The following is a 16,128-nucleotide window of genomic DNA, read 5'->3' on the forward strand; positions in this document are numbered from 1 at the left end:
TGAGTCGACGCGGGTTCTTAGATGTCTGTTCTCATTAGAAGAACTGAAAGCTGAGAAAGTTCGGCTTTGTACCCTCTCTCTTCTTACAGATTTCCATATATATAAAAACATGTATATGTACACACACACATGCATGGCAACCTGAATACTTTTTTTCCTTCATATTGTTTTTTTTTTTATAGCGTGGTTGCTTAATTTACAGCAAGCAGAAAATAAGCTGGGTCTTGTTTGGATCCAAACATTGATGTTTTAAAGGTCATACACAATATTAACAAGAACATATAAAAATACCTTTTTAGAAGCTTCGATAAGAAAGAAAATACAACATTTAACCCCACAACTTTCCGCTTTGCTAGAACTGCAAACTATTGCTAGAGTTTTAAATAGACTTTTTGTTGTTTAAACTATCCATCCAAGAAAATCTAAAAAAATTAAAGAGACGTGCATATAAACGATTGCATAGCAGAACATCAACATGAATTGCACACAGTAAAGAAAGTTAGAAATATCATCAAATATACACAGATTCTAGAATCAATCCTTTAAACACATTCCACAAACAATATATAAAAAACCATCTTTTTGTTCTTTACAGGCAAAGCCTAGTTTACTAAAACCAAAATTTAAAAAAAGTAATCCTCTAAAAGGAACCATTTTCCCATGATATTTCTTGCAAGCCAGCAATCTGAGATTTTTAAAGATGCTGGCTTTTTATTCTGAAGTGAGATTGGACATGTCAAGTCACTTTTGCTCCCAAAACAATCTTTTCAGAGAAATACTAGAAATGATAAATGGTTAAAGATATTACTTCTTCATTTTTAGTCAGATAGTTAATAATCAAAAACTCAGAGTTGTGACTCTTGCTTATAACTCTCTAATCCTTTTTCTAAAATTATTTTAAATTTCATGGCACCACAGAATCACCTAGAATGACAGTGCTGTCTTTCAGCGTGCCACATATTAAATAAACTGAGGAGTAAAGAGCAAGCCTTTCTCCTAAAGAGGGAGGAAAATTTTGATACAAATATACAGGCTGTGAGCTGTGAGCATCATAATTCAGTCCTTTTGCACTTTGTGTGTGCACACACAGAAAACCTGCTTTGAAACAATTTACTTGCTTCTAACAGCAGTAAGAAAACTAAGCAATATTATGGTCAACAGTGTTCCTTAAATTTTAGATAAAGCTACATAAGAACATTTGTTTCCCCTTGAGTTATTTATGCCATCACTCACCTGCTCAAATTTTAAGGTGAGTTTTTCTGATGTTTTCTATGTTCCAAATCTTCATAGGAAAAAAAAAAAAAAAACGGTGAAGCCTCCATGCTTCAGTCAAAAACTCAATCTCCCTGAAAATACTACGTAACCCAGTTGGCATCATCCCCCAAGACAGTGGGGTTAACAAAGGAACTATTCCACACTGCTTCATAAATAAACTATAGTATTCTCACGGGCCTAGACATCTTGGCAAGATATAAAGGTCCACCCTGAACCTAAATATATATGTCTGAACGGTCAGTGCTGTACTGTGGCTACAACTTCACTTCTATATCATTCTATCTGATTAATATTAGCAAGCTACCTTTCTAGGTTAATAGTTCTACCAAATAGGACTATGGAAGTTTATTTTTAATAAGACAATGTTGCAAATTATGGTCAATGAACATCCTTTCACCAAATACTTAGAGCATAAAAAATGAGAATCTTTACAAAATATGCAGAGACACCACAAATTGGTAGCTGCCCATAACATTAAACAAACCGGACTCTTAAGAGTGGCTTTTCAGCAGCACAGCATTTTAATTATAACCATTGCCTGGTACCAGGAAAACTAGCATGTGTGTTTTAAGCATCATTGCAACATTATATTCCTGATAATTTAAGTAAACCAAACTATGAGTAAATGAAGGACACAGGCCTGAAAGTTACCATGGTTTATACTGTCAGTGGCCACTGAACTTAGGACTAGTTCAAGACCTTTATCTGGATTTTGACCTCGACCTAAACTGTGTTCTTGACTGAGATTTGGATCTAGGCGGTTCTTTTCTCTTTGATTCCTTTTCATATCTTGAGCCAGACTTACAATGTGTTTTGGAATCTGGTTTAGAGGTGCCGCTAGCTTTGGTGTGAGATGCAGGCCTAGATTTGGCTTTCATTTCTTTTCTAGGGCTGGAACTTGGACTGTGGTCTTGAGTTGGACTTAGGTCTTGAAAAAGATCGATTTCAGGGTTTGAATCTGTCGTTGTCGAAACAGCTTCTGCTATGCTGTGGTCTTCCCGTCTGTCTGCTGTTTCTAGGACTATAAGATCTTCCATAGTTGTAATCAGAAGAGCAACTTCTTGATCTTCTTTCATAACTTCAGCTTCTAGAATGTCTGTATCTTACCATAATCATCACAGCATGAAGAACTGGACACATTTCTTCCTTGGCTTTCATCTGACTTGATGTCGTCCGATCCCCCTAGGCAAACTGTATTTCAGTTTGATGTCCACAGATCCATTTTCTGTCCAAATGATGTAAAGCACCATCAGCATCATGAACATCCTCAAATCGAACATAAGCAAATCCTCTTGGATGGCAACTGTAGAAATCGTGTGGAACATACACATCGACTACAGGACCATAACCAAATTCACACTGTAAATCTTCAGACCTGGTGTCCTCAGCCATGTTCCTGATGATCAGAGACTTGTGGGCAGGGCGGGGGGGTTGGTTGGGCCCCAGGTAGGGGGACAGGACGACAATGTGAGTCTCAGCCGGGGCCACTAATGGTCTTAGCAAACCAAACAGTCTGTGGTTCCTTAAACACACAGCCACAGGGCTCTGCTATGGCAACCACTAAGCTGGATAATTGTGGCTCAAGTATCACAGCAATGGAGATAAAAACAGAAGGACATGAGACATTGGGACAGACAGCCAGACGCTGGGGAAAATTTATGTTTGTCTGCATGTTGCCTCCTGGAAGGTAAAATTATAGCATCAGCATCTTATGGAAAGTATGAGAAAGGAGATCCTGAGACATTTTCAGCCAACGGAGGATCATAAATTGAAACGCATTATACAGTTCTTATTATTGCAATTTGAGACGTGCAAGGTGTCACTGGTAGTCTTCTTAATATGCAGTGTCTGTTGTCGTCAGGTGAACTCAAAATATTAATAAGCACTTTTATCGGTTCCTGTAAAAATCGACTTCTGCTAATCCTGTTTTTCCCATCGTGTCTTAGGCTGCTCAATCATAGATTCTCTCTCCATGGGGTCTGTAATATTTGCTTGTCTGCAGAAGCGATTTCTTAATCCAAAGGTATGAAACCCTGAGAGGGAATTTTATATATTATCTTAACCGTGGTGTGGGAAATGAGATGTCTTTGTCCAGGGGGCTCTCGTGGGCCTCGCCCTCGCATCACAGAGGAGGCAGCAGTGTGGGTTTTGCAAGCCTGAGCCCAGCCGCTCAGCCGCAGGGTGGGGACTGCTGCCGTGGCGGCCACACAGGGCATCTGCTGCTGACCTCACTGAGAGATGGAATCAGCCATCCGTTCCCTCTTGGGCTCATTCGGTTACGGTTATGCTTAACTTGCTTCTGGGAACCTCTCATCTTGCTGGAAAATCTGTCATTTGATCTGGAGTAGGAAGAAGAGCTCGGATTTGGCAAGTGGGCGGTAGGTGTGGTGGGCTCTCTGGGTACTCAAGAGGCATCATCTGCCCAATATCATGAGGGCATTAAATGGGGAGAAACACTACTCCCTCCGGTTTCCCTCCCTCTGCTTTCTCCTTGCCCGATCCCTCTCGTGTTCCCGGTCCTCCACTCTCAGCGTCCTCTTGTCTCAATTTTCCCGCTCTCTGCCTCTTTCTCTTCCTCACTGTTGTAGATGCAGCGAAACCAGAGCGATGTTTGGTGGATACTTGGGATACCAGAGCTTCCACCTTCTTTTGACTCAGCCTGGAGATGCAGCCTGTCTGCTTTTCTGTGTAAATTATTTACACACAAGGTTTAATCAGCACAGAGTTTCACTGTGGCTCATCCCTGAAACCAGCTCTTTCAAGTCAGAGCCAGAAGTGCAGGGAAGTGTCTGGGGAAAACTGTGCCTGTGCATCCAGTTCTGCGCCATCTGATTCCTGAAGGTTTTATTACTGGCTTTCTGCCCCTTCCCCGTGGGTAGGATGTGGGAAGATTATGGAAAGTTGCCATTTCTGACCCTTGAGCTTTGGGTGGGGGCAACAGTTCTGATCTTTCATTCCTACTTCCTGTCTTCTGTTCCTAGTCTGAGTCTTTTCGTTACCTGAGTATTTAAAGTGTTAACTTTTCCATGCCATCTTCCACCCATCCCTCCAGAACAGTTCTGCAATTTAAGAAGTATGGAAAACACTGGGAAAAACAAAGTTAAACAAGTCTCTTTGCTTTGGGACTTCTACAAGCCGCGGGTGCACTTGGGTGCATTAGAAACCCCTAAGTGGGGAAAATGTTAATAGTGTCTGGTGTTTCCCAAAAGTACTCAGCCACGGAGTTATCTCTTTGAGTTACATCTTGGGAATCGACCCTACCAGCAGTCTGGCTCCCAAGGACTTGCTAGTACATTGTTTCAGGATAAGATACTCCTTTTCTATAACCCAGTTCATCCTCTGTGCACTTGAGTCCTATATCTATGCTGATTTGCCTTCAAAAATGTGTTTTGCAATGAGCATGCTGACCCATCTCAGAAGGACCAAGGTGAGGCACAAAGCCCTGAGTGCCCACTGTGTCCCAGGCATTTCACGTGTACTGTCTTTGGTATATTTCATTCCAACTCTGTAATCTTATTATCCCTCTTTCACAATTGAGACCAGCAATGTGCAGAGAAGTCTACCCAAAGCCCTATAACTGGCAAATGGCAGGGCCAGAATTCAGCATAAATACTAAGAAGAGTCCATGGGACACAACACAGCCATGCTAAGCCTCAGTTGTCACTGGCCAACGACCTGAACTGAGGTTGACCAGTAAACAGGGATTTGTGGTGGGACCATTCTCTCGCTGTTTGTGCCTGTGAATAAGGGACATCCCTCCTGCTGCTGCAACCAGAACATTTGCATCCTCTGGCTACCTGAACACCTTTTAAAATGCAGGGCTCAATTCAAATACCTACAAGTTCAGTTTTACCCACCCAACTTCTGATGACATAACCCCATGCGTTCATTTTACCCATGGCTTCTCTTGCCAAGATTAGCAGAGCCTCTAGAATCTGAAGACTCTGGTCAAAATCCAGGGGAGAGATTCCGAATGTAAAGCATCCGAGTCCAGCAGCCCCATTGGAAACGGAGTAATGGCAGCACCCCCCTCATCTGCAGTCAGGCCGGATCGCTTAAATTGGTTTCCAGGAGGGTTTAAGGTTCATGAGAACAGTTCAGCAGCGCTAAGCTGGTATTAATAAGCGCCTTGTGCCCGTGGACAGCATTATAGATCAATACAATATATGCTCCAAATTCAGATGATAAATGAGTACCATTATGACCTAATTAGCAAGCCTCATATTTTGAAGAGATAAATATAATTCCACCATATCCACTTCTTGAAAAATGCCGTTGCTGCTGCCCTTCCCTGCTGCAGATAGATGAAGGCAGAGGGAACAGAGATAAAGGCAACCAGTTACATATTTATTTGCTTCTGTGGTGGGTAGCTGCTTTGTCTGCGTGCACACACTTCCCTAGCTCAGCTGTGCTCATTATTTTTTAAAGTTAGATGATAGGAAAGTGTTCATATACTTTTTAAAAAGTCAGACTACCTCTTCAGGGTGGAATTACTGGGCCATACATAACTCCGGGGACCGCACCCTCACCCTTTAGTCTGTTGTGTTTGAGCAGCATCAGCCTGAGTGCCTGCCTGCAGATGGGGGCTTGCGTCCGAGGCTGGCAGTGACACCAGCTGACTGCCCACTGCAAGAGGACTATCTACTGCCTGGTGGGCAAGAGTATGCACTCTGGATTCAGACAGACCTGAGTTCAAATCCTGACTGTTACCTTCCTTAACTTTGTGACCTTGGCCTTTCTGAAAGACAGTTAAATGTGGATGATAATAGTACCTACTTCCTCGGGTGGCTGGGAGGATTAAATGAGATAGTGGGTTGAGTGCTTAGTACAGTGTCTGGCACATGATGCAGGCCTCGATCAACGCTAGTTTTTATCAGTAGTCTCTTTGGTCTTCTGTACAGTGAAGTAATTGGACCAAATCAGAGACAAACTGAGGACTGCAGATTCCTAGGGTTCCATAAACATATTGAGGGGGGCACCCACACGCTGTTTTCAGTCTTAGTTGGAAATGCCTGACTTTCCCTTTAGCAGGACTCGTTCCAGCTTCACAGCAACGCCCATTCTCTCATGCTGATCGGAGGCTTGGCTTGGCAGTGGTATTTGCTTATGATTAATAAAAATGGGAATCAGATTAATTGGTACTTAATAATTGCATGTTGGTGATAGATGTTGCACCCAGACTGCCCTTACATGCCTTCCTTGGAAAATGCCTCTGCTTTAGAAGATGGCAATTGTCCGAACGTGTGATCCCTTTGGGGGTGGGGGGATGGACAGTAAGGAGGGTTCATCGTGGTGGAAGGTTTGGGACCCTTGATCTGGATGGTATTTTCCAGTTATCCTTCTCTGGCTCCATGAGTCCAGCCTGTCTGGAGAGCACAGCTTTGTGACCCAGCAGGTAACGCAGGCAGCTGCCCTCTGACCTCAGGATATTGCATTTAATGGGGATTATGACAATTTACCTATTCACACTCCTTGCCTGCCCCTCCCCTCCCACCTATTATCCCCTAGCCTGTGGCCTTGGCTGAAGCCTGATAAACGTCCTTAAAATCTCAGGAAAGTGCTGCACTCACTCCTGCTCCCTGCCGTCCCTGTGCTGCCAGCCTGCTCTCTCTGTGGCCTAACGGGGGGTTTCTCAGCCTCAGTGCTAGTGACCTTTTGGACTGGCTAATTCTTTGTTGCATTATAGGATGTTTAGCAGCATCTCTGACATCTACCTTTTAGATACCAGTGGCACCCCTGTCCCCAAGTTGTGACAACCAGAAATGTCCCTAAGACATTGTCAGATGTCCTCTGGGGGCCAGACCCAGTTTCACACCACACCTTCTCCATGAAGACTTCAGTTCCAGCCCACAGAATGCATCAGTTAATCATAGATGATCCTGACCGTGGTCTGTGTGTGTGTCTTCATTCCCCAGCCAGGTCTCGCCGTTAGAGAATCTGGACCACGTCTTAACTTCTCTGTGTCTCCACAGAGCAGATCCTTGTTTGCTGTGTTGACTTTTAACAAGGGCCTCCTGGCTTGCTGTCAGTTACCAGGAATTGAGTGCCTGGTATCTTCCAAGTCACTTCATGCATTTTTTTCTCTAATTTCTTACAACCACCCTCATCTTCATAGGGAAGATATCTGAGGCTCAGAGAGGGTAAGTAACTTACCCGTAGTCACACAGCTGATGAGTACAAGCCTGTACCCTTTGCACTAAATCACCCAACCCCACCAGTTCCGGGAGGGCAGCGAGGAGACAGCTGGTGGCTCTGCCTGTCTAGGGGTTAGGAGATCGTGTGCAGCCAGTGTTTAAATTGTCTCTAGGAGCCAAGGGGGAAGGGAGAGCTGGAGTGCCCTTTGAGAGGGGGTGCTGGAAGAACGAGTGTGGAAAGAATGAGCAACCACCTCTCTTCCCCCAGGAAGCCGGGCAGCGAGAATCCAGCTGGAGCGACCGGCTGTAATGGTAGAGTTGGGCGCTGGCTGGTTGGTTGGTTCTTGTGCTGCGGCCCCGAAGGCTGCGTCAAGCATACATCCTTGGGTATCCTCTGGAAAATGACACATCTCTCACTGGACGCCATGCCAGAGGAAAAGTAAATATTCCTTCTGGCAGCCGTGAAAGGAACAGTCAGTAGTGATGAGCAGGAAGAAGAGGGGGTGATTTGTTTTGTCTTGGAAAGCTTTATTTTTAACCCTGAATGTGGCTTGTTTGTTCTTAGCAAATCCTGACCTGGGCAGTTCACATGAGCCTAGGAAGAGATGCTCACCCCCCCCAGTAAGACAGGGCAAAGCAAACCGAAACCGCACGGGCCCTGCTCACACTGGAGGGAACCTCACCCATGTGTAGAAGAGGATGTGATTTGGGATATTCATGTCCTCGTTGTTGGTAATGATGAAAAAATTCCAAACAATCTAAATGTTTATCTGCAGGGGATTAGACAAGTCATATGATGGAATAGCATGCAGTGCATGAATTTTAAAAAAAGAGCAGGATGTTGATGGGTAGTATGGTAACAATACAATTTGTATGTATTTTAGCATCTTTTTTAAATTTTTTTATTTAAAAAAACAATTTTGTGTACTTTAAAAGCACATGCAAACCAATACTGTTAATTGATTACAGATATAATTGTATCTATGAAAGTATTAAAAAACGGACTTTAAGGTTGCAAAACAAACTGGAGAAAATGATTACCTGGAGCCGGGGGCGGGGGGCCTGTGGGGTGGGCAGGCAGTGCAATTGGTGTAGGAGTCCTTCACCTTTTCTGAAAGGTATTAGTGTGAAGAAAAATGAAGGGAAATGTGACAAAATCTAGCTAGTTTTAATTCTGGGTGCTATTTGAGATTCCCGCCACCCCCGCCCAGTGTTTTCCTGTGTTTTTTATGAAAAGCTCCACCCTACACGGGAATGTGTAGGGTACTAGCTTTGCGTCTCCTGCAGGCTGTCAGGAGGATCCGGGGTCAGTAACAGCTGTGAAGATGCTCTGTCAACTAGGACACCATGCAAAGGCAGGATAGTGTTTATTTAATAAGAATAATCACCTCTCGGGTTTTTCTTTGGTCCTTGGCTAAGTAGCTTTGTAGCGTTTGGAGGCCTGGGAGAGTTTGCAGTGATTTACACTCTCCATACCTTGAAGTTCATGTTCGTTTGTTTTGTAAAAACTCCCCAGAGCGCACAGCAGAGATAAAAGTAAAGGGAAAGCGGGAATCATATTTTTATGTGCCTCTCGGAAGGCTGGGGAGGATGTGGGAGCGGATGCGCATCCCTCCAGGAAAACGGAGACGGCTGCCTGAATGGAAACCCACAGTCCCATCCCTGCCTTGAGGCCCAGGGTTTGATCTTCCCGGCAGTCACGTTCTTTGGAGCAGATCTGATGAACTCTAGTGAATGCTTGCTGGGTCATGGGGACGCAGTGCCCAGAATAGGAGAGTTTGGTGCGGTGGGGGCAGGGAGCCATCGGTCAATAAAGGGAGACAGGGAGGGTGGAGGAAGGCATGTCAGCTAACCCATATAGATGAAGGGCATGTTCAAATAGTGGTTTCTATGGCAACGTGTGGCCTGCGCCAGGTGCCCCCAGCCCAAGCAGACGGCATGCTCTGCACAGAGCACTCTCCCGTTACCTGGAGAGGTAGCCCGCTGGAGCAGTCGGGGTCAGGAAGTCAGCCGAATAGTAAGTCGGGTAGAAGGCCGGCTACAACACAGCCCGTAGCCTCATCTGCATTTCTGAAGGCAATAAATTCTCGTTTAAGCTGCAATATTGATCTGCTCTGTGAAATCGCAGTATCAGAGATTTTTTTTCTCTAGCCGTGCAATTGGGACCTTTCCCTGACTCTCAAGCAAGATGTGCGGGGGCTAATTTGTTCCATTTTCTGAGAAAAATAAAACTCTATTGCTTGCTCCCTGCCCCTACCCTCTTCTTCACTTTTGAGGGGAAGCTATCCAGGCAGGGGCTGGGGTTTCCGGGCAGACGGTGCCCGTGCTTAGCAGCCCCTGCCGACACCCATCAGGGACCTCCGAAGGCAGTAACAGGCTGGGGACTGGTGGTTTTACTCTGATGAAAGGATGGGCTGCAGTCTAGACCTCGTTCAGACATCCCCACTGGATTTGTTAAGTGAGCTAAAGAAGAGGTAGACACAAGAAAATCCATCTCTCTGTGCCTGCTCTGTAATTCCACTGTCTGTCTGTGATTTGTACTCATGTTGTGTTTCATAGCTGCGGGTGGAATTCTTACTGGTACAACCTGTTCACCTGCCCGCCTTAAACCTGGCTCATCATTAACTCTGAATGTTGGTTATCAACCTTCAGAACATCTTAGGCCTTTAGTCCAAGCTGATGAGGATCTGGTTACTCGATCCATGATGCATGGTCTGGTTCCCACCCCTTCCTTCCTGCACTTTGAGTCTTAAGTACAAGTGTCTAAAGGAAGCCGGGCTAGTGGGTAGTGGTGTCGCCGGCCACGTGAAACCCATGCACTTTGGAGGGCACGTGCTCCACAAAGCGGAGGCCCCAGCTCAGCCCCAGGCAGGCACTGCCATGGAGGAGGACACTTTCTCCATCGCTGCATCTTCCAGTTTATCAAAAGGAGTCAGAGGCTGGCATTTCTGTGTGAAAGCTCTTGAGTTTTAAATGTTGGGGGGAAAATTCAAAATCTGAAACAACACTGTGCAGTCACATAAAAACCCAGCTCCCAGACTCATGTAACCCAGGAGAAAAGAAGCCAAACTACCCCAGTGGGATTTAGGTACAGCTGAAAAAGGAGCCAAATTGGTGCAACCTTTTGGTTCATACACGTAAGAAATATTTATTAAGCACCTGCTGTGTGGTGGGCACTATGCTAATTGCTGGACATTGCTGATGCATGTCCACCAGTGAATGGGTGGAGTAAGCTTCACTTTCCAGATGAGGAAACTGAGTCTTAGCTTGGGAAACCAGTTTGCTTGGATCACCTAGGAGTAGCTGGAACCAGCTTTTGAACCCAATTGCCTCTGGAAGCCTGTGCCCTAGGCACCACACGTGGCCTCCTGTAGCCTTGCTTCTCCTGTCTAAAAGGCACAGAGAACTCCCTGGCCAGAGAGGAAACCCAAGCCTGGTGTCTCTCTCTGTCCTTCCACAGTGGTGGCTCTGAATGACAAACCAGAAGAGGCTGGCACGTCAGGTGGATGTGGCTTTGACCACTTTGCCTACCCACGGGGCAGGTGGACCTTCTTCAGAAGATGAAGTTGCCAAAAGTCTTGTTAGCCCAGAAATAACTTCACTGGGCAGGAGAAACCTGTAACTGGGAATTATATATTTTCCTGCTTCCCATTTGAGTCCAGGGAGAATTCCACAGAATAAAGAGAAACAGGCACGAAGACTCCATATTCCAGTCTTCCCAAGCGTATTAGTTAACTCTGGCTGCTATAATAAAATACCACAGACTGGGTGGCTTAAACAACAAAAATTTATTTGCTCACAGTTCTGGAGGCTGGAAGTCCAAGATCAAGGTGTTGGTAGGTCTGGTTTCTCCTGAGGCCTCTCTCCTTGGCTTGCAGACGGCCGCCTTCTCCCCATGACCTCATGGGGTCTTTTCTCTTCTTACAAGGATACCAATCAGACTAGATTAGGGCCCACCTTTAAAAAAAAAAAAAATTTCATTTTAACTTAACCACTTCTTTAGAGACCTTGTTTCCAAACACAGTTACATTCTGAAGCATTGGAGGTTGGAAACTTCAACATAGGAATTTAGTGGGGACGCAATTCAGCCTAAGCACATAGCCAAGTGAAAGGGTTCTGGGGAGAAGCCCCAAGAGACTCAAATTCTAATTCAGACTCAGCCTCCTGGTCACACCCCCACTCAAGTTGCTCATCTGTAAAATTAGAATAATGTCCCCCGTGCTCTCCGCTCCTCAGACTATTTCGAAGATCAAATGTCCGGCAAAAGTAAAAATGACTACATCACAGCAAGGTTTTGCTCCTGCCTGATCCATGCACAGTATGATAGCAAATTGCCTGTGTGTGTCTAATAACCTTTTCTCCCTTTGTGGAAGTAATACACACCCATTGTCCATCTTCATACTGTGTGATTGAAACCATCCTATAAACACTCATGTAAGCTGCTTCCACATGTCACAGTGTATTGGTTTCCTCTGGCTGCCGTAAATCACTACCAACTTGGAGGCCTAAAACAGCAATCCGTTCTCTCACCGTGTGGAACAGAAGTCCCAAACCAGGATGTCGGTGGGGCTGGTTCCTTCTCCCGGCTCCTCAGGAAAATTCATGGCGTACCTCTCTCCTGCCTTCTGGTGGCTTCCAGCAAGCCTCGGCACTTTTTGGCTTGTAGACGCATCACTCCCTTCTCTGCTTCTGTCCTCATGTGGCCTTCTCCCTGTGTGTCTCTGTGTCCCAAATCTCCCTCTTAAAAGGACACCAGTCATTGAATTTAGGGCGGAACCTAAATCAGAGATGATCTCATCTGAAGATCATTAAATCAATTCCATTTGGAAAGACCTTATTTCCAAAGAAGGTCATAGTCACAGGCACCAGGAGTTAGAACTTGAGCATAACTTTCGGGGGGACACAATTTGGACCCACTGCACATAGTATCCTGTGCATATTCTCAAGCCATTAAAAATTCCTAGAACAATAAATGTTTCAGAATGTTCCATCATATGGCTTTGGCATAATTTATTTAACATGGCAGTTCACTTTATGCCAGGCTCCTTGATCTGACTTCTCTCGTCACTGTGAGCAGTGTCCGACTTTCTGCAGGCCCTGTGACACGGCAAGGGTGAGCCACCAGCTTGAGTCTGTAGTACCTGCTATTTTATTTCTTTCTCTTTTTTTCCATTATATTTTTTTATTGCTTCTTGTTTCTTATTATACAAATGGTACATATCTGGTATAGAGATTTTAGAAAATACAGAAAAACAAAAAGAAAACTAAAGTTGGTGTCCAGTGATGATACCTTCCTTCTCTCTCACTCCTGTGTTATTTGTGTTTTAACATCTCCCCGGTCATCCCGGGGCTTTGGAAGCAGAAGGATGTACCTGTGAATGCTCAGTCAACCATGGTGATGCACTCGGGCTGTATTTTCTGTGGTGACTCTGGGGGCATCGCGGTTCATTTAGTGGCAGATCCAGCTTTTCTGTTCCCTCGCTGGGACTTTGCTGCCTTTATTATTTTTCTCTTGCTGCCTGCTTGTGGAACATTCTTCTGGCAGTTCCATTTACCAGTGAGACCAGAGGGCAAAGCTTCAGTCTGAGAGCAGTTCTGATGAGGAGCATGTAGAGTCACAGGGTCGGAGGAAGTTTACGTGGGGATCTGAATGGTGACCGAGAAGAGGAAGGAGATGGGGCCTGTGTTAGTCCGTTTTGCATGGCTGTAAAGGAATACCTGAGGCTGCGTAATTTGTAAAGAAAAGAGGTGTGTTTGGCTCACGGTTCTGCAGACTGTACAAGACGCATGACGTCAGCGTCTGCTCCTGGTGAGGGCTTCAGGGAGCTTCTAATCAAGGCAGCAAAGAGGGAACAGCATGTCACATGGTGAGAAGAGGAGCAAGAGAGGGAGGAGGAGGTGCCAGGCTCTCTTAAACAACCAGCTCTCACATGAACTAGTAATGCCTCAGCAGAGGGAGAGCTCACTCATTATCACGGGGAGGGCACTAAGCCATTCATGAGGGATCTGCCCCCGTGACCCAAATGCCTCCCACCAGGCCCCACATCCCACACTGGGGATCGAGTTTCAGCATGAGATCTGGAGGGTGAAACATCCAAACCATATCAGGACCATCTCCGGGTTTTCTGCTTTCTTGGACTCTGGGTCCCTGCGTGATGCTTGGACACGTGAAGCAGCCCAGGGAACTAAGCCAGAACCGTCCCCATCCCAGCAAGACTCCCAAACTGTCTCTTCAGAGTTCTCTTCTGCTACTCATAGATAACTAGCTCTGTGATGAAGGTGCCCCCTGGATTGGGGAGGCAGAAACTGCTGGTAAAGAATTGAAGTAACATCTCAACTTGGAGCTTTTGTGACAGATGGCTGTGGTAGCTGCTCTAGGAGAGGCAATTAAAGTTAGTGAAACCCTCAGCCAATCCACCTTGTCCATCCATCCATCTAGCCAGCGCTGCTGGTACCTGCGACGAACCAGGCCCTGTGTGGCCCACTGGGATTGTAAAGACACCCTGGGAAAACTCGGAGTCTAAGAAGAACAGACACGTGGCTCAGTGATGAGTTCTGTTGAGTACCAAGGTGGCAGAAAGGGGAGCGTGTAACTCCACCTTGGCGGGGGTGAGGGGACAGGAAAGGCACCTTTCTATAAGATTCCTGGGGGTGAGCAGGCACTTGAGACTTGGGACTTAAGGAGTCAGGAGGCTCTGTGCAGAAGGCAAGGAGATGAAATCTGTCTAATGAAAAGAACGAGGGTGAGGGAGCTTGCAGGGAGGGGTGCAACAAATGCAAAGAGGAAATTTTATCCTGGATAAAATTAAGTTGGCGAAAAGCAAGAGGAAAAAAGGAAAGAAAGGATCAGCATGCAGTCACTAGAAAGGATAGGACAAAAGAACCCAATTTGGAAGGCCCCAGAAAGACAGATGATGCAAGAGCCACCATTTCTGGCTGAGACGCTGACCTTGCATCGCAATGTCCTTCGGCTGGTGAGAGATGAGGACGAGAGGGAGTTTGGATCTGCCCCCTGCTCCTGTTTACTCCTTGTTAAAATTGTTGGAGCTGCGTGTGTGCTTCTGTGCCGGTGGCCAGGGGTCCTTGGCTCGCAGCGCCACGCTGTCCTGCCTCGTTGGTCTCAGACAGTAATTGGGAAGAAGACCACGGCCTGGGACTCGCCGGCGGGGCCGGGGTGAGGGCTCTGAGCACAGCGCTGGAGCTTCTGCAAGTGCTGGGGCAGGTGCAGCCCTTGCTGAGCACTGAGGCCCCCACCCAGGCCCTGCACCTGCTTCCGCGACCCCTGCATTGCTGAGCGAGGGATAACGCCCTGCTTCTCTCTCGCAGCCTGGCTTTTCTGTCCCTAAGGCCAGGCAGGGGCGGGCAGTGCAGTAGCGGAGTATGATAGGATGCGGCGGAAGGTAGGGGGTCCTTTTTCATTCCCAGAAACAGCTTTTTTGAAAATCCACCAGGCTGCAGGCGGGTGTTGTTTACCTGGGACCGAGTGGTATCCCATCTCCAGGGAAGAACTGTGTTGCCTCCTAGTGGCTGTGTCTATCTTGGACACCAGTGTCCCAGGGCTGAGAACACCGTTGTTGGTTCCTTTTAAAGGCCCCTGTTGGAGCGGAATGCCCATACCCTGATTCTTGTCTCCTTTACCTCTGGCCTTGGCAGTAGCTTCTTAATGAGTCCCTCTGCCCCTTGTCCTCCCTGCCTCCAGCCCTTGGTAACTGTCTTGCTCTCTGTGCTCAAAAACAGAACGGGTCCTCATTGCCAACAGCATACAGCCAAGCTCCTTACCGCCATCGAAGGTTCTCTGAGACCTCACCTGTCCTCCACTGCCTGTACGCACTCCTTGGTTTCTTACCTTCCTGTCACACTTTTCTCTCTGTCTAGAATGCCCGCCCCCACGCACACATTCCCCTTTCCTCGAGCTGAAGAATCCGTGAATGTGTCTGACTGCATGATACACGTGCTCCTGTAAGCCGTGTGGAACTTGTCGTATTCTAAAGTCACCAGGGAATCTTCCTGTTTAAAGCAAGTCTCTCATCAGTTATAAAACCAGACACTGTCAGAGACAGAAAGAACCTCAGAGGTTATTTAGTTCAGCCTCCTCGACTCATTTTACACATGAGAAAACCAGAGAGGTTAAGTAACTTGGCCGGGGTCACACAGCTCATTAGAGGTAAGAATTGTCCTTAAAGAGAAGCTTAGGTCCTCTGATGCTGGTACCAATGCTTTTTTCTCTCCAAACCTCCTTTATAATAAAATCATCCTGCCCCTGCCTATGTCCCTGCCCAGTCCCACCCCACCCACTCCCCCCAAAATCCTCAACATAGTCTGTGTTATAAATTTGCCTATTCTTATATAAGGGAGGTGTCACCTAGACTTCTGGCTTTTTCTGCTTCCTCCTTCCTTTGGCCATTTGTGCTGACCGGCTTTTCTAACAGAAGAAGGGTGTGCAGGAAAAAAGTTAAAATAGCAGTCACCTAGTTGGGACTGTTTATCCTTAAAAATGCCCGGCAAAGTTGGCCCTTGGCTGGCATCGGGAACTTGGATTTGGGGAGAGCCCCCACTGCCCTAACTGATAAGATGCCTAATCTGCACAGACAATGCGATTTGTGCCAAACACCTGCTTTCCTTCTGCGAGTCTGGAGTGTGGTGTGTACATTGCAGAGGCTGCCAGGTAACCAGCCCCTGATAAAACCCTGGACGCCGGGGCTCTGACGAGCTTCCCTGA

The 16,128-nt window shown here is 46.4% G+C and overlaps 1 protein-coding gene and 1 pseudogene across 1 annotated transcript in view; one reads left to right on the forward strand and one right to left on the reverse strand.

The window, feature by feature from the left end:
* LDLRAD3 (low density lipoprotein receptor class A domain containing 3) overlaps window positions 1–16,128 on the forward strand; it is a 162,159-nt gene that overhangs the window by 84,885 nt on the left and 61,146 nt on the right. The gene's annotated exons all lie outside the window — the stretch shown is intronic.
* On the reverse strand, window positions 1,941–15,194 carry LOC138383618 (serine/arginine-rich splicing factor 10 pseudogene; annotated as a pseudogene).

The sequence above is a fragment of the Eulemur rufifrons genome, chromosome 6 (assembly GCF_041146395.1).
Source record: "Eulemur rufifrons isolate Redbay chromosome 6, OSU_ERuf_1, whole genome shotgun sequence".
Classification (NCBI taxonomy): Eukaryota; Metazoa; Chordata; class Mammalia; order Primates; family Lemuridae; genus Eulemur; species Eulemur rufifrons.